Consider the following 18,990-nt stretch of genomic DNA (forward strand, 5'->3'; position numbering starts at 1 on the left):
TCCCTGACATGGTCAGGTTGCCTGTAGATTTTACTTTTCACAGGCAGACTGTCACTAGTGTCCACCTCATGGGTGCACCAGTTTGTCTGACTTGGGGTCAGAGAGAACATATGTCTGTAGGATTGCAGAACTTGCCTGCAGTCCTGTTGCTGATGGACAGTGAGGCTGTCAGAAAAGACCACACCATCAACTGAGCCATCATCAGGGTTCTGAGTCAACAGGTCTGGGAGAGGGTCACTCTCTTCCTCCTGCCCCTCATCTGTAGCCATGAGTAAGCCCATGTCTGCCCTGTCAACATATGCCTTCAATCTGTTGACATGAAGCAACCTGTGGGGGCTTCTGGGAGTCCCAAGGTCCACCAAGTAGGTGACTTCTCCCTTTTTCTCAACAATAGTGTGGGGTCCAGACCATTTGTCTTGGAGTGCTGCTGGGGCCACTGGCTCCAACACCCACACTTTCTGCCTTGGCTGGTAAACAGTCAGCACAGCCTTTTGGTCATGCCAAGCTTTTTGGAGTTCTTGGCTTGCCTCAAGGTTTTTAGAAGCCTTCTTCATATACTCTGCCATCCTGGAGCGGAGACCAAGTACATAATCCACTATATCAAGTTTGGGTTGTCTGAGAGGTCTCTCCCATCCTTCCCTTACTAAACATAGGGGTCCTCTTACAGGATGCCCAAACAAAAGCTCAAAAGGGCTGTAGCCAACCCCTTTTTGTGGGACCTCTCTGTAAGCAAACAGAAGGCAGGGTAAAAGGATGTCCCATCTTCGCCTAAGCTTGTCTGGTAACCCTTTTATCATTCCCTTTAGGGTCTTGTTGAATCTCTCAACAAGCCCATTGCACTGTGGGTGATAGGGTGTGGTGAACTTGTAGTTCACACCACACTCCTTCCACATTGCAGTCAAATATCCTGACATGAAGTTGGCACCTCTGTCAGAAATGACCTCCTTTGGAAAGCCCACTCTGGAGAATACTCCAAGTAGGGCCCTTGCCACAACAGGAGCTGTTGTGGTCCTCAGGGGAATAGCTTCTGGATACCTGGTGGCATGGTCCACTATCACCAGTATGAATCTGTGCCCAGATGCTGTTTGTGGGCCCATTGGTCCTACAATATCTATGCCCACTCTTTCAAAGGGAACCCCCACCACAGGTAGTGGTATGAGGGGGGCCTTTGTGGTGCCACCTGATTTGCCACTGGCTTGGCAGGTGACACAGGAGCGACACAACTCATTGGTATTTTCTGACATATGAGGCCAGTGAATGCAAGGGGAATATCATGGGCCAAGGTAAGAAGGAAGCCTCTGAACTTCAGTGGTATGACCAACCTCCTGGATGCACCAGGCTTGGGGTCTCTAGCCTCTGAATACAGCAGCCCTTCATCCCAATACACTCTAAGGGTACCTTGAGCATTCCCTGCAGCCTCAGCAGCAGCCTGCTGTCTGAGGGGTTCAAGAGAGGGGCAGTGTAATTGTGCCTGCCTCAGATCTGCCCTTGAAGGTCCCCCTGTCCCAAGAAACTCAACCTGATCAGGTTCAAGTTCTTCTAGGACAGTTCCTCCAGGGCTCTCAGACTCATCCTCCTGTGAGGGCTGATCCAGTGCCTGAGGCAGGGGAGTAAGGCACAGCCTTTACCCTACTGCTCTTTCTCTTGGTTTGTGACTGGTCCATAGTTCCAGGATCCAGCACTTGTTCAGTGGTGCACTTTTTGGCCTGTGACCTGGTCACAGCAAGGACATGTGCATCTATCCCCAGCATTTCTGCATGGGTCCTATACTCCACTTCAGACCAAACTGAAGTTTCAAGATCATTGCCCAGTAAACACTCCACAGGAAGGTCTGAACTAACAACAACTTTCTTGAGGCCAGTTACCCCTCCCCAGGAGAAGTTAACAATTGCCACACTATGGGAAGTAGTGGCATTGCTAGCGTTGGTCACTAGGTAGTTCTCACCTAGTATGATCTGTCCAGGGTCCACAAAGGCAGGTGTCACCATTGTGACACTAGCCCCTGTGTCCCTGTAGGCCTGAGCCATCCTATCATTGATAAAAGGAGTCTGTCTGTACTTGCCCAGGTTACTGGGGCCTACAGTAGAGGACAAAGCTATGTCCCCATCACAGATCAGAACAGCCTGAGTAGGTATCCTGACTAGGCCAGAATCCTCCTCATTTCCCAGGGTTAACCCTACTACACCCTTTTGCTTGGAACCACCACTTACAGCTGAACTAGGGGGTACAGTTGCCTTAGAGGCAATGGTGGCTGGGGCCTTATCCTTTTTGGTGCACTCACTAAACCAATGTGAGTTGGACTTACAATAGTTGCACCATGGTTTCTTTTGGCCATCTTTCTTTTTATCCTTTTTGGGACCACCCTCCCCCTGAGCCTTTTGGGGGCCTGGTGAAGACTTCTGGTCTTTTTGTTTCTGATCATTACCCTTCTGGTCTGCCTTTTTCTGATCACCGCCCTGGTTCTGGTTTTTCTGCTTAACTCTAGTCCTGACCCATCTATCTGCCTTCTTTCCCAATTCTTGGGGAGAAGTCAGATCAGAATCAATCAGGTGTTGATGCAGTAGCTGGTTGTGACAGTTGTTAAGGATTTGTTCTCTCATGATCAAATTATACAATCCTGTATAGTCCTTAACCTTACTTCCCACTAGCCAGCCTTCCAGAGTCTTAGTGGCACAATCTACAAAGTCAGTCCAGTCCTGAGTCTGTGTCTTCTGGGTATCCCTGAACAACAACCTGTATTGTTCAGTGGTTAGGCCAAACCCATCAATTAGAGCACTCTTCAGGACAGTGTAATTGTCAGCATCCTCATCACTAACTGTGAGGAGCTTGTCTCTACCTTTCTCAGAGAAGGAGAGCCACAAGATAGCTGCCCACTGACTTTGGGGTACCTGCTGTACTTTGCAAGCCCTCTCCAAAGCAGTTATCCATTTGTGGATGTCATCCCCACACTTGTAGGGAGTGACAATCTTGCTCAGGTTTCTATTATCATAGGTCCTGTCTCTATCCTTAGGGATATTGCTGCCACCAGTGGGTTCTAACCCACTTAACTTTTGCTCTCTAGCCAGAGCAAGCTTCTCCTTGGCAAGGGCAAGTTCTTCCCTCTCAATCCTTAGATTAGCTTCCCTCATTCTGGCTTCATGCTCTTTTCTCGGGGGGGGGAGTCATTCCCCTGTGAGAAGAGGCATTAGAGATGCTAGAGACATGGGAGTGGATGGATTCCCTTGAAGGGGATCTGTCTCTCTTGCTTCTCTGGTTAAGTCCACTTGGGGGTCTGAATGGGGGGGAGCCCATGCAGCCTCCCATGTAAGCTTAAGTTAGCCTGGCTAAGTCTTCCTACTTTGCCCTGGCTGTCTACCTCCTCATCTGAAGTCCCATCTGACTCATCTGTAGTGGGTAGACCCTCCCCTGTACCTAGGGTACCAGCCTGGGAGGCCTAAGAGCATCATATTCCTCTAGGATCTCTACTAGCTGAAGGAGGGTAGGGTTTGCACCCTGTTTTAACTTTCTGGAGGTACACAATTGTCTCATCTCCTGAAAAGTTAGGGTATCATATCTAGAGGGGATCTTTCTCAGACCTACCCCTCCTGAGAGACAATCTACTTGATCTCCTCCCAGAGACATGATCTAGTGAGGGTGTGGTGTGTGCGCCTACCTACACTAGTTGTATCTACTAAACCTCTCTAGTAGTTGTAGTCAGGGAGTGTTAGGCCCTTCAACCTACAACAACTAAGTCCAGTAGGACTTAAGTATTATAATCTATGTTATATGTACCTAAACAATATCTGTGTGATCATTCAATTTAGTATCCCAAGATTACAACGGTATTACAACAGCAAGCTCAGATCCCAACCGCTGCTCACCAATGTGAGAAGTTGGCCTGATGTATGATGTCACTAGTTCTAGTGTACACCTTATATCAGTCCAAACAACCCTTATGGTGATTGGTTGTAAAGTCAAACTTATAGACCAGCTATCCTAGTGGTAGCATGGACAAGAGCAGTCTTAGGCTAAACTCTGAATGGCATGTGAAGCCAGCTGTTATACCATATATAATCCCTTGAATACCAAATGAAAGGACACCACAACAGATGTATATATAAAATAAAGTGTATTTATTCTAGTCAAACCCTCAGCACTCTTTATGAGATTCGAGGTAAGTACAACACAGTCTTATTTAAGCATACATTAAGTCACACAGGTAAGTAATACAGTTAGGCCCTAGGGGCCACGCAAACCATATACTAAAGAAGTGGTATAAGGACCACTGTCACGGAAATAGAATAGGCCTAGGCCTAGGGAATCGCTGCGGCTACACTACACTACCAACAGTTAGGAAGTGGGAGGCCCACGGGATTCAGGTGCAGAGTGGAAACACTCACGCGTAATGCGTAAAAGTCGATAGAATCACTAGCGGTTCGAAATAAACAGTTTTAGGACACTTCTGATGTAGCTAGAAAGTCGAGACGCGGATACTAGACCCTAGGATAGTCAATACCCTTGTGAGCACCGGAGTACCCAAGTTACCTAGCCCACGGGCTGCGGGTGCATAGGTGTGAACTTGCGTCGGGTTTCGTCGTGGACTTCTATGGATGCCTGAAGGAAAGTTGCTGACAGGCAGTCAGTGAAGAGTGTCCGGTGGATCCCAAGGCCGGGATCAAGAAGGAAGGATACCTGCAAGCAGAAGGGACAGAGTCTGGGTCACTAGCCAGTGACCACGTGGAACCAGGAAGGAACCAGGCGATGTCGTGAAGATTGCAGGTGAAGAGGTGAAGCTTGTCGCAGCAGCCACGGGTACCAGGAGACGTCGATGACGACCAGGACCAGGAGGCGAGCTGTCCCACGAATGCTCTTGCTGTCGGCGGCGTCGAAGTCGAACTAGGGCTCACCAAGCCTTGGCAAGCGGAACCCACGAAGAATGGAGGACTTGCTTCTGGTGCAGACCAGGAAGGTCTGGGGTGCTTCTCTTTTGCAGAGGTGCAGGAGCCAGTCTGGAGGAGCCAAACCAGCAGTGGAAATTCAAAGGTGTGTCGTCGCAAAGGCCGCTACCCAACGGGCAAGCAACCGGACAGACGCGGCAAGCAGGAAAATGCAGAAGGGCCCCACGCAGGACTCGTGGAGTGTGGGGGGCTGATCTTCGGGGCAGATGGTGCTTGGGGTTGGGGCTTCTCAATCCCCGGTGCACAACTTCGAGGGTGCCTCAGAAGCTGCGCTGGAAGATTCTCGCCACTTTTCCCAGGTAGCCGGTCTCTCGTCGCCTCCACGGATCTCAGCTCGGCTGTGGATGTGGATCAGGGTCGGAGAAGTCTGGAAGTCAAGGCTCTGGTCAGGCTCTGCAGTCGGTCCCTCGTAGAACTTAAGCAAAACAAAGGGCAAGTCTCTTGATGGTGCCTGTTTGCACAGGGTAGCCACTCCTTGGCCACAAGGGAGATTCTTCAGTCTTCTTCTTTCGTCGAATGTCGAAGGTCCAGAGTTTCTGTTCAAGTTGCAGGTTCAGGATAATCTAATCTCCTGGGGCCCAGCTACCACACTTATACTAATCTGGGGGGCTGGGTTGCATGCTAGGTAACGCCTTATGGGTGGGACCTGGGAGGGGGGTGGTTACACCCCCTTCCCTTTGTCCAGTTTCGCACCAGGACTGGGGCTGGAGTGCCCCAGCACCGGTTTGAACTGGACTATGCATGGGACACCTTGTGTGCCCCAGGCAGTGTCTCGTTTCTTTCATCCCTCCCTGCCCCAATACACTAAGGCCTGTCTGGGGTGGTGCTTGCACCTCCCAAGGCAGGAAACCTATTGTCCAAGCCTCCCGTGCCGGGATCACTCCCAGCAGCAGGAGGTCAGACTTGTGTTGTGGCAGCAGCATCCATTTTGTGATGCTGGGGCTCAGGTTAACTTTAACCGGGTAAGTAGGTTTCAACATGTCTTCTCCCTCTAGAAGGTAGGGATATTATCCTCATCCCCAGAAATGGGATGGGGGTATTATCCCATGGGGGTATTATTCCAAAGTGTTAGACACCTTACACGACATGTTTTGATAAAGCCAAGCCAAGGGGTGATTTCACGACCTTGCCCCAGCTGAGTGATCGGCCAGTTGTGTCATAATGGAAGGCCAGGCCAGGGGTGGCATAATACATGCTGCAGCCCCTGGTAGGCCTAGGGTACACCTATGCCCTGGGTACCTAAGGTACACTGTACAGGAGCCAATAAGGTGATCCTATCCAAATGGGTTATGCACCTAAAGTACATAGTATAATTTAGAGAGAGAACAGCAGGGCTGTGGGTCTGATTAGCAGGCCCACAGCCACATCTAAGTCGAAAACCAGTAAAGCAAAAGCAAAAAGTGGGGGTGAACATAGAAAGCAGACCCTACTCTCCTACAACCAGTGTCGGTCTCTTGCATGGCTCAGCGTCCCTGGCGCGGAAAACTATGTATAAGAACTGACGTCAGCGCGCGAGGGTGGCGTCTAAGTACTCCGTCATTCCGGCGCACAACGCCAACGATGGACGCGGAGCCGCAGATGACGCCTACCGACGCGTAAGGGGTATTGCTACAAAAATCTTTCCGGATCCAGCCTGACGCCTGGGGATATTCTAAGGTGAGGAATCTAACTAACTAATCTTTCTTACAGATACATCGTTACCGAAGGTAACTTGTTCTTCGCCAGGACTTTCTGGTGTGAACTTAGTTCACAGACCCACCTCCGGAGTTGGTATTGCTGGAGTGTCTATTCTAAGGTAAGGAATCTATAACTAACTGTTTCTTTCAGATGAACAAGTTACTTACCTTCGGTAATGATATATCTGTAAGAAACATGGGTTAGTTATAGATTCCTTACCGCCCCACCCATCCTCCCCGTTCTGCGAACTGACTTCCAGGGTTAAGGACTTCCTTTCAGGGCCCTAGTTTTGTGCACCAGTGGTCAGTATCTTGCATGGCTCTGCACTTCTGGCGTGGAAAGTCGTGTACAGAACTGACGTCAGCGCGCGAGGGCGTCGTCTATGTAGCAACCGCAATGTCATCCCGGTGACCATGAGGAACGCGAAGTTGACGGACGCCACCTTCCGACGCGCAGGGGTACTGCTGACGAAAAACTTTCTGTATCCAGTCTGACTCCTGGGGGTAATTCTAAGGTAAGGAATCTATAAGTAACCTATGTTTCTTACAGATATATCGTTACCGAAGGTAAGTAACTCGTTCATCTGAAAGAAACACAGGTGTTAAGCCAATTTTACCTGAGTGAATCCAAGTACTTTAGCACTAGTTAGCAGCAGAAAAGTGCACAGAATCCTAAAGCCATCAAAAACGAATTTGATAAGGCAAAAGGTTTTAGGAAGATCACACCAAAGCCTGTCGGGTTTAACAACTTCCTGTACCTGAACCCTAAAATCCCCTTTTAGCACTACTATTCCCTGCAGCCTAAAAACCCTTACTACCACGTAATGCTACCTTTTCCTGAACCCTAAAGATGCATTACTTCCCCCTAAACTGCACCCTTCCCTGAACCCTTCAAAAGTGCTTACTTCCCCTAAAAACTATCCATCACTAACCATAAAAATCCTTACTGCCCTTTGACTCTAGCAATCCCTATACTCCTTAATACCCCTTAGCAATAACCACCCCATAATCCTAAAAGCCCCTTGACACAACCCTGAAGCCAAAAACCCCTTAACAATACCCATGCCTAATCCCTAAAAGATCTTAAGCCCCTATACAGTGTGTTGAAAACGTAAAGTGTTTTAACCTAGCATGATGTAATTGTAGATTTATTGCAAAGTATACATTATCGTGTGTGGTGTTGGAAGCGTTGTAGTAGTTATAAGTAAATACTTGTACAATTTGATTATTGTTTGTACCTCTGCAAACGTTCAGAGTTTGAGATGAGTTTTGGCATACTTCGCCTTTTTGATTGTTTTTTTAAATATATATTTTTATGAGTAAGTAATGTATTGTCTGCATCAGTATGTTTTTGTTTATTTTCCCAGAACTCTGAGTGAAAAGTAGACTACGTTTGACAAGAAAGCGACCACTGACTGATTTGAAATTGAACACTTTGTGCTGTCTTACCTCATACTGGAGACTGAAGAATTGTTGTGACTTGCACTCCTCACGACTTTGAAACCAATGAGCTATTCCACTTTTGGCTGTTGTAAAACATGCCAACATATAATTTACATTGTCTCTCTGTTCTCGAGGTGTGTCCCTTCACCTGCCAGACTAGTTTATGTTCCTGTTTGTTGCCACGTGAAATATCCGATAACGGGAGGATCTTTTTGTTACTTTATGGCTCAGTGAAGGACTATCCCGAATGAAGAGCTGAGGTTTTTTTTTTTAAATTTATTGATATTATATACACCTCTTTCTGTCTTGGGGCTAAACACTGGAGGTGACTGTTTAGTGAAACAATTCTTCTGTTGCTTTTCTTACTAACTTTTTACGAAACTGTTACGAAATCAATCCAAAGCATATTACATTTTCACCATAATACGTTGATTACCACAGAATTTAGCACTTAAAAGCAGCTGGTTCAAGTTACGCTGTACTTGTTGTATTGGTATTAAAAATGTATTTTCTAATAAATATGAGTTTCGAGCGTTCCCTCTTTGGATGTGTGTAACTTATTTGGCTGCTGAGGCACAATTGGTAAAAGTGGGTCACTTGCCTACACTGTTTTGGTTCACATGCTTATTTTCTTCTTGCTAATTCCACGCCTTATTTGTAGCCATGCCAAATGTCACTCATCGGGGTTTAGACTTCATTAAATAGGTTACTGTTACTGCTCCGACATGTTTTGTAACGGCTTAGAGCTTGACAGATCGCTTGCGATAAATGTGTTCTCATGTAAATTATTTTGAAGCACTGTACACAGAGACAGGCTCAGTCAAAGTAGCTTTTAGCTGCTGCTGCTGCCCGATCTAGGATAACCAGTTTCGATAATAGGCCAAAGATTGAAGTGTAATTCTGCATCGTAGCCATGGTGTGCTGTCACGTGGTTGGTGCGCTGCAGCATCTTCATGCTCTCTGCTGCGTGATTGGGTAAAGAGCCAGGTATGGTTGTCTTAATCAATTGACCACTAAACTTGTGGTGGTCATCTGACCTGCTGAGTGCTCACTGAAGCCGACTCTTCACTTTCAGTACATGACTTTTAAATGCTCAGTGAAGTCTATTGCTCTTGCGACCTGGATTAGCACCTTTCTGAGGAGGACCACGCGGCACATCAACACAGCTGTGAGCAGGTAGTGGATGTCCAAGGAGACTAATGTGCAAAACACAGGTCACTGTAGCACCAAGGACATGATACACGAAGGGCATCACTGTGCATTACGCCACAGGCCCAAGCTGTGTGTGTTACTGTCCACCCACTCTCATCAACCCTTGATTGCACTGCACACTACTGGCTTATCCATCCCTGTACCCTAAACTCACAGCCCTCAAGAACTGTGCCCACAGCCATTGCTGGCTCATCCATCTTTGTACTGTAGCAAGCTGGCTCTGTATATACTATACCAAAGTAAGGTATAGTATGCACAGAGTTTAGGGAGTCCCCAGAGCAGAGGCTAAGTTATGTAAGTATTAACAGCTCTAATTGTGGTAGTGTGGGCGAGCAGTAAGGCTTAGCCAGAGGGTGTGTTAAGCATTGTATTCACTGAATCAAGGACTGATTACACACACTCCGAGACAGAATTCAGACCAATTAAGTAAGCATAAAAATATATACTTGTATTTTGTTTTGTAGAACCAAGCAGGACTTTGCACAGGTAGGTAAGTACACTTTCAAATGCATAGCTGTACACAGAACTGCCATTGTGGATTGTATTGGAATCGTTTACAGGTTTGTCTCACTTTTAAATCCTTTTAAAATACAGTGAGATTACTTTCGATTACTTTTGGATTACTTTGGTTACTTTTAGATCTTGAAGTGATATAACGAGATATATCACACTGGCTGATGGTACTTACAGGTAAGTGCGACAATCCTTGATTTAGAGCACACTTACTTTCTTTTCATACAAAAGTTCAACTCGGCAGAACATTTTTAGGAACAAAACATCACAACATTGGTTCCTATGGTGAAAAGAAGGTTATCGGTTTTCAGGTAAGTAAAGGACCTGCAAGAATAGTTTTTGTGGGTTGGGTTCCCCAAGGGTCAGGTAGTCACTCAATTTGTATCAGCAGCGACATTGGTGTGTAGGGGCCAAATGTTAGCCAATTGGGCTGAGGGGGCCGTCGGTCAGGTGCTGCTTACGAGCAGGCCATTTGGGTGAGGTGAGCAAAGCCCTTGGGTTAAGGTCAGCACTGCATGGGCCAACAATCAACAGAGGAGCTGCACCTGGGGCGGTCGGGTGCAGTGTGCCCAGGAGACGTCGGGGACTGTGTCGCTTCCAATGGAGACCTTCAGTTCTGAAAAATTGCTGCAGGCTCAATCAGGGAGACTTCCTGAAGACAACCACCAACTGGAGAGGTAAGTCGGGTTCTCGAGGGATGCCTGGACACCGTTGGTTGGGCCACCCAAGGCCGTGAGGCGTCTGGTGCAAGGGTGTCTTTTGGCGTGAGGGGATGCTGGACATGCTGGGGTTCTCACTTTAGGCAGGTTGAAGTCGGGACAAGCTAGTAGGTCTGGGGCCAAAGCAGTAAGTGTCATCTTCGTCCTGGGTCAGCACAGCTCTTTGGTCCTTTTTTCTTCCTCGAATCTGAGGAGGCAAGGTTCAGGGTTGCCCGTAAGTACTACATTTAGGGGTGTTAAAGGGGTGTGCAGGTCAGGACCAATGGGTCTCTTCCTTGGGGTGGGTACACCCCCTTTTATGCCACCCTCCAGAGGGAGGGGGGTATGAGCCTCTTCCTAATTGGTCAGATCCCCTCATCTCCAACATGAAGGGGACTAAGAGGAGTGCTTCACCTCGCCACCCTACAGTGGGCGACGGGTATGAGCCTCTTCCTAATTGGTCGGATCCATTCATCTCCAAGATGGAAGGACTGAGATAAGTTCTTCAACTCGCCTCCCCCACCTTAGGACTGGGATTGGCAAAGGTGGGCACACATCTCCTCCTAGCTTAGTTTTCTTACTGATTCTCCCACCCAAAGTGGGGGCTGAACCGGTTGGAGCCAGTTGATGGGGCACCAAAGGGCAGGGACAGCTTACAAAGGCGGCAAGCCTTTGAAGCGTCCCCTCTCACATGACACCTCTGCCCAGGTTGGGCTTTATTTCTGGGCCCAGAGAGTGGAGGCTCTCCACCCAGGGGTCCAGAAACCTGTCTGGTGGTGGCAAATGGCGGGTAGTCATTCAGGAACCATACCACGGCTAGTTGTTTTTCAGAGGGTATCTCTAGGATGCCCTCTGTGTGCATTGTACATGAAATCCCACACTGTCATCAGTGTGGGTTTAATGTGCTAAGATGTTTGCTATCAAACTTTCCAGGTTTAAGTAAAGCCATTATGGAGCTGTGGAGCTCGTAGTGACCAACTCCCAGACCATATACTCTTTATGGCTTTACTACACTTACAATGTCTAAGAATGGACTTAGACACTGGAGGGGTTCAAGGCTCAGGCCACTGTACCCTCACCTGGTGGCTAGTGCACCTTGCTAAAGGGGTGACTTACCTAGGCCCCAGGCAGTGGGTTGCAGGCATGGCACACAGAGATGTGTGCCATGTTAAGTCTTCACTTTGCTCTGCACCAAAACATGCAGCCTGCAGTGGTGGTGAGTGGGTGTTGAGGTACAGGGCCTTTAAGGGTAGCACAATAGGTGCTGCAGCCCTTAGATGCCTTCCCTGGTCACAGTTCCCTCGGTACCCATAGTACCTTTTACAAGGGGCTTACCTGTGGCCAGAGATGTGCCATTTGTGGGTACAGAGGTACAGCTTTGGGAAAGAACACAGGTCCTGGGAACCTGATTGTCAGGGACCCATGGAACACCAAGTCAAAGTGCATCATGTGTCAAAAATGGGGGGTAAACATGCAAAAAGGGGCACTTTCCTGCACGTCCCCCAAACTCTCATCCCATCCAAACTCTGCCCACATCCACTGCTGGCTCATCCATCCCTGAACCCTAAACTCACAGCCTACCCGAACTGTGCCTATAGCCAAAGCAGGGTGGATTACACTACTGAGGGGCAGTGCTAGTAATGCAGGAAAGACGGAGGACAGCTTTGTTTCCACACTAGAATTTTCACTGTATTGCTCCTTATGATTGCTCCCCTTCTGGCAGCATTATTTCATTCTGGCAACAGGTCACCTAGAATATGGATTACTGGGCATGAGCCAAATTTACTTTGAACACAATAGCTGCATGGATATGGAGCTCCACAAGTTTGTGTAGCATTATTGCCCCAACCATGGCGTGTAACATGCAAATAACTGTTCCTGTCCAGCATCTGTATTCAACTGTTTTTGTGTGTGCTTTCAACATTTATATTTTTGTGCATCATTAACAACGTGTAATATGTATTTTCACACATGATTTTATATCTACAGACTGATATAGTATAATTGTCTTTCAAATGAATTTCCAATGATTTATAGAAGTGTGTTTAAGATGGATTCCATCTCTTTCTCTCACTTGTGCTTCCCCCCTGCACACATCTTCTCCCTACAGGCTCCGCTACACACAGACAAGCTGAGGTCAAATTAGTTTATTTTCATTTCTATTTTGTTTTGTTGACAATAAACTTTCCATTGTGCTGATGCAAGGTTGTTACCACATCTTCCATTTCTACACTGGACCTTATCACTTGAAGAAAGTCTCATTGTCAATGTTTTGTATTTCGTTCAAATATCTCCAGATGACATAGCATAGGGGGTGTTGAATAATTATTAAGGAATGGGTTAGTGCTTGGGTGCTAAGGCAATATGAGGTTTATTTTCTCCAGGCTGTGACTTGCTGAAGAAATGATGCGTTTGCTCACACCATGATGAAACTGCAGAACTGTTTATTTAACATGCACAAATTGTGTATATAAACCCCTTGCTTTTGGGGATGAGCCAGAAGATTTTTCTGTTCTCAGGCCCCCACAGCAGAAATATATTTGGGACTTTTCAGGGACTATATGGCTGTGCAGAGGGAGAATAGTACTGATCTTGTTTCGGGGGACTTCGCTCAGGATGTAATTGCTTAGCTGAGTGTGTGTGGTGGAGTTCTCTGCTTTATTTTTTTTAGATAACTGTGCAACGATGATTGATTGTGCCCACTGCAGTTGTAGTCTCCCTTCTTTTTTTTTTTACAGCTTTGAGAATATGTTATTCTTGTAGTACTGTTTTTTCCATTACATTGCTAACTGGGAATTGCTCCTATATGTGATTTATCATATTAAGAGTGCAGAATAAATTATGCAAATTATTCAGAGTGTTGCTGGTTCGTAGGGTGCTCCATATAGGAGCTGCTTTCCACCTAAACTTGGGAACTTCCCAGTGTTTCTTGCTTCCCTTTTTGCATAATTTATTTGGCACTCTAAGCCTGAATGGGTATTGTTTTGAATTATACTGGGTGCTCACCTATACTTCTCTGAAGAGCTCATAACGAGATTGAAACTCGTGTCAGGGGATGATTTTGTTTATTCCAGGTTGGCTTGGGTGATATTTTACCAATCCAAACATGTAATATTGTGCCTGGAGTAGTAAAAGGCTTTTGTCATTTTTCAGCTTGGTATGGGTGGCACTAGCTAATCCTATGCTTATAGACTTTGCTGTACAAACAGCAAAAGACTTTGGGGTTGATTAAGATGACTGGCGGACCACTGTCCGTCCGCCTTTGTTCCGGGGATGGGGACCACCCGTCTTTAAGGCGCCGGTCCCACATATGGCATTACGATGCGGCCGCCACCACTGCGGACACAAGTGCCATGTTTTCCATTGCGCGGTGTGCTGCTGGCTGTAGCACCCGCCGCAATGGGAAAAATCCAGGATTTGCATTTCCCTGCACTACGTGGCAGGCACCACGCAGTGCCTGCCACGTGGTGCAGGAAATGGTGCCCCAAGTGCCTCGACCAACTGCCCCTGCACAAGAGGAACCCCAATGGGACCCAAAGGCCATCCCTGCCAGCCTTTCCATGACGGGTGAACCACCATGGAAATGCTGGTGGGGATCCAGCATCAAAATCTGCCTAGCAGGCACCGCCAGCATGTATTGCATGCTGAGGGCCTCCACTGCACCGCCGGGCTCTATGAGCCGGTCGCATTTCTGACAGTTGAAATTCCCGACTGCCACGATCCCGCCCGCCATCATAATATGGCGGGCGGGAAATGGGCACAAGATCGTGATGAACCCGCCATGGCAGCCTGCTGGTGGTAGGTTAACTGCGATCGATCGTGATCAGCCCCTTTGTCACTTTCTAGCTCAGCGTGGATGGCACTGCATTAATCCTGTGCCTGAAAACTTTGCTGAAAACAGACAATCAGATAAGACATCTAGTCGCAGATTCCTTACTTAACAATGTTCACCAGGGTGGATACTGAAACATTTTTCCCCCACAGTATGTCTGCGCGCCAGCAGAGGGCGCGGAGCGACTCCGCACTGACATCGTCCCCCGGATGTGACAGCAGCAGATCTGGGACTGAATGTGGGCTGTTATTGGGCCCTTCTTCTTCTTCTCTTCTCGTCTAGGGATCAGTGTGCCAACGATGCCATCTGGGTTTAAGCTATGTCGCTCTTGTGAGAGACCGATGACGATCACAGTTTCACATACTGTCTGTTTAAGGTGTCTTCGTGAGCACCACGATTCCCTCGACTACGGCCCCTGTCAGCGTCTCCGGTTGAAAGTGTGGAAGGAACGCCGTATGAAGCTCCTCACGGCGCAGTTTTCAGATGGACTGGGACGTCGTTCGTCTTCCACGAAACAAAGACAGGTCGGCGAGTCGCTCAGGTGAAGAGCGCTCGCCTTCGCAGAGGGAGCCGAAGACCCAGTGCACTAAACATAGGTTGGAAGTCGTCTAGCAACAGCAGGTTTCGGAGGCCCCTGAGGCAACCCCACACCTCCCTTCATACCCTGGAGTCAGGGTAAGCTTCGGCCAAATGAAAGAATATTTTCTTTTACTTCAACCGGTCCTTGACACTGACTTTCTCTGGTGCGCTTTCGAGCCCCAAGGAGGTAGGGAGTGTCCTAGCTGAATCCTCGCCAGTGTCTTCAGCCTCGGTTGCAGCGTTGCCCCTTGAACGCATTAGCGTATTCAACGTAGCGCCGGTGTACAGCCCTGCGGGGCTCACACCTTCGGTGTCGGTGTCTCTCCACCCTACGACATCGGCAGCGCCGCTCAATACGGATCCCAATGCCATTTCCAACATCAAGTCGACCCGGCACCGGAGGCACTGCCTAATGAGGACAATTCCACCATAGACCCTACTCGATCTCCTTCTGGTTTTCCTGTGGGCAATCCATGTTTTACAGGCTGTGAGGAGGATGTGGGGCAAACTTTTTTGGGTGCTCTTGACCCATCTTCCTTGGAAGATGCTTGGCTGGCTGATCTGGGGGGCGCTAGTGGCCTGCAGGCCTTCCCAGCGTCAGATTTGCTTTCTCCTCCAGGCATTGCAACAGAGTACAGTTCCTGTTTATCAGAGGTTTATGAAAGGGCGGCTGCACATCTGAATTGCCAATTTCCCTCTCTTCAGTTATCTACAGATCCCTTGATGCAGGTTCTCCATCAAGGTGGGATGGCAGCTGTCACGTTACTCCCCTACAATGAATCCCTCTTTGACATATTGCTCGGGATTTGGGCATAACCTGTCACAGAGCCACCTAATGACCGGGCAGTGGGGCATAGGCATCGTCCTGTCCCCGGGGATCCTCCCTGCCTCTTACGACATCCCACCACAAAAAGGCTGGTGGTACAGGCTACTACTGTGTCAGCAGATCTTAGTGCCCTTCCGGTGGTTCACCCTAGCAAGGATTCCAGGTGGTTGGATAATTGTGGTCGGAGTTTCTTTTTTTCTGCTAGTGCAGCCTTGATATCTTTAAACATTACCTGTGTTTTAGGTAGAATGTCTCATGCACTATGGGACTCTGTTGCGCAGAGTCTGCCCTCTCTGTTGGAGGAAGCCAGGCAGGAGCTCCTTCAGGTGGTACAGGATGGCAAAGAATCTGCCAAGTTTTCTATTAACTGCAGCATGGACAGGACAGATTCTGCCGGTAGAATTATGGCTCAAGTTTTTGCGTTGAGCAGGCATACGTGGCTGCGACTTTTGGGGTTTTCGGAGCCCTTCAAGGGCACTCTTCGAAATGCCATTTGATGGTGTCTTCTTTTTTGGGGAGCAGGCTTATTCAGCTTTGCGTCGCTTCAAAGCTAGCCAGTCTGATAAAACCACTTGATAAGTATTCATAGTTGTGGCTAGTTCCAGCATCAGGTCACTTTCTGCACGTCTAACTTTCCTGTTTTTCTCCTGGTGTCAGCACTTTTTCTTATGTGAGGAAATAGACTTATTCTGTTCCTTTTGCCTTCCAATCCCTTCAGTTTCACCTCTTTATTTCACTTGTAATGTTCAAGTGGGTTTTGCACAATTTTTGCAGTTTTCCTTTCTCTGCAAGATGCAGAATTGTCAACAGCAAATTCTCCAGTTTTTTTTTCATACGGTATTTCCTTACGTCATATTGACCGGTTTTCAGTTTTATACCTTCGCATATATACTATGCCCTATGTGGGGTGTTTCTAGTATACTTTCATTCAGCTTTTCTACCTCTGCCCATATTCTTTTATGTATGTGCGTATAAAATACTCGATATCTTTACCCAGATAGGCAGGTTACAGTGTGTGCATGTGTGTTTGAATGTGCATTTATATTCTGTATTCCTAACATGTATGTTGGTCTATATGTTTAATATATATATATATATATATACTTTATTTGACATATTTGGTTATAACTTCATGTGTAAGCCATGCTGGCTTCACTTGAGTTAAGTTTCTCCCCATTTTACGGGCATGCTTTTTCCTTTTTTATTGGGTTCCTTTGTCACATTATCCTGCATTTGTCTGTAGTACCTCTTGTAGGTACTGGCTCCTTGTACCCCAAAAGGCATTGGGGTGATCCTCTTTTCAACTTCATTCTCTTGATGAAGTATTTTTCTCTATATATATTTTTCTATATGTATATTTTTCTATTTCTTGGCTCGTTATATTTCTTTACGTGGTGGCACTGTCTATCCTGCCTCTACTTCGGCTATTACCCTTCAGTTAAGCTGATGCGTAAACTGCTGACTGTGGTTGCTTGGGGTTCTGGTGAACTTTCCTTCTTCTGGGAGCTCCTGCATTATGGGCCAGGAACTTCTTATATTGTGTTCTTGGTTCCCTTATCTATTGATACAACATGGCCTTACAGTACCATTACTCTGCGTTTTGTATGCTCTTTTTTTTCTTTGTAGTTTTATAATGCTATGCGTGAATATTCTTGCCTCCTCATATTCTGAAGGGCTTTTCCCACTATTTTGTGTTTTTTCTGGCTATGATGGTGTTTATAGCCATTACTCCATCAGAAGTATAGGCGTTAGTCTTCCAGATTTTCCACTTGTTGCTTCCTCTGTCTTCTCTCATTCAAGTTCTTGTTCCTATGGAGATGGTTACACATATGTGTGTGTGTGTGTGTGTGTGTGTGTGTGTGCACGTGTGTATATATATATATATATATATATATATATATATATATATATATATATATATATATATATATATATATATACGCTCCAAAAGTTGCCCACAGGCGAGGGAGCACTCGGGCTGCAGTGATCCCCAGTAGACCACACACATCGCAGGAGCAGCCTGACGCGTTTCGGATCAATTCCTTAATCACAGGCTCAGTTCCACCAAGTGCACAGCGTTTTTTGGCCACACCTCTTTATTTAAATGATTTACTGCCTTCTGATAGGTTAATTTCAAACAGCATTTGGCTCACGGTCCCCCACAGGATTATGGGACCTGTAGTGCGGCAATCCTACCCCGATGAGTGCCATGTCCTTAGGGTCCTCAATGCATCACCCTGAAATGGGCCCCGCAATGCGTGCAGTCTCGCTTTCTCTGGTGCTGCATGCCCCGTATGAAGCCCGATATGATTCAAGCTTAACGGCCCGCTTCCAATCCTCGCGGTGGTGCTCCCTCCACGGCCGGGCCGCCGTGAGTAGATTAACGCTCCAAAAGTTGCCCACAGGCGAGGGAGCACTCGGACTGCAGTGATCCCCAGTAGACCACACACATCGCAGGAGCAGCCTGACGCGTTTCGGATCAATTCCTTAATCATAGGCTCAGTTCCACCAAGTGCACAGCGTTTTTTGGCCACACCTCTTTATTTAAATGATTTACTGCCTTCTGATAGGTTAATTTCAAACAGCATTTGGCTCACGGTCCCCCACAGGATTATGGGACCTGTAGTGCGGCAATCCTACCCCGATGAGTGCCATGTCCTTAGGGTCCTCAATGCATCACCCTGAAATGGGCCCCGCAATGCGTGCAGTCTTGCTTTCTCTGGTGCTGCATGCCCCGTATGAAGCCCGATATGATTCAAGCTTGACGGCCCGCTTCCAATCCTCGCGGTGGTGCTCCCTCCTCGGCCGGGCCACCGTGAGTAGATTAACGCTCCAAAAGTTGCCCACAGGCGAGGGAGCACTCGGGCTGCAGTGATCCCCAGTAGACCACACACATCGCAGGAGCAGCCTGACGCGTTTCGGATCAATTCCTTAATCATAGGCTCAGTTCCACCAAGTGCACAGCGTTTTTTGGCCACACCTCTTATTGAAATGATTTACTGCCTTCTGATCCTCGGGTCCTCAATGCATCACCCGGAAATGGGCCCCGCAATGCGTGCAGTCTCGCTTTCTCTGGTGCTGCAAGCCCCGTATGAAGCCCGATATGATTCAAGCTTAACGAGTGCTCCCTCGCCTGTGGGCAACTTTTGGAGCGTGTATATATATATATATATATATATATATATATATATATATATATATATTCACTAAAAGAACCATAGGTTTCAGGGGCGTTATAGTTAGCTGGACTTTTCACTCTTACAAAACCATTGAA

The 18,990-nt window shown here is 47.4% G+C and overlaps 1 protein-coding gene across 1 annotated transcript in view; it reads left to right on the forward strand.

The window, feature by feature from the left end:
- Positions 1 to 8,499, forward strand: part of LOC146825650 (protein AF-10-like) — a 1,293,306-nt gene extending 1,284,807 nt beyond the window's left edge. Inside the window, exon 14 of the mRNA XM_085607649.1 lies at positions 7,981 to 8,499. The gene's annotated coding sequence lies outside the window, so the exon portion shown is untranslated. The remainder of the gene's footprint in view (positions 1 to 7,980) is intronic.
- The last annotated feature ends 10,491 nt before the right edge of the window (positions 8,500 to 18,990 follow it).

This window comes from Triturus cristatus, chromosome 5_2, assembly GCF_964204655.1.
Source record: "Triturus cristatus chromosome 5_2, aTriCri1.1, whole genome shotgun sequence".
Taxonomy (NCBI): domain Eukaryota; kingdom Metazoa; phylum Chordata; class Amphibia; order Caudata; family Salamandridae; genus Triturus; species Triturus cristatus.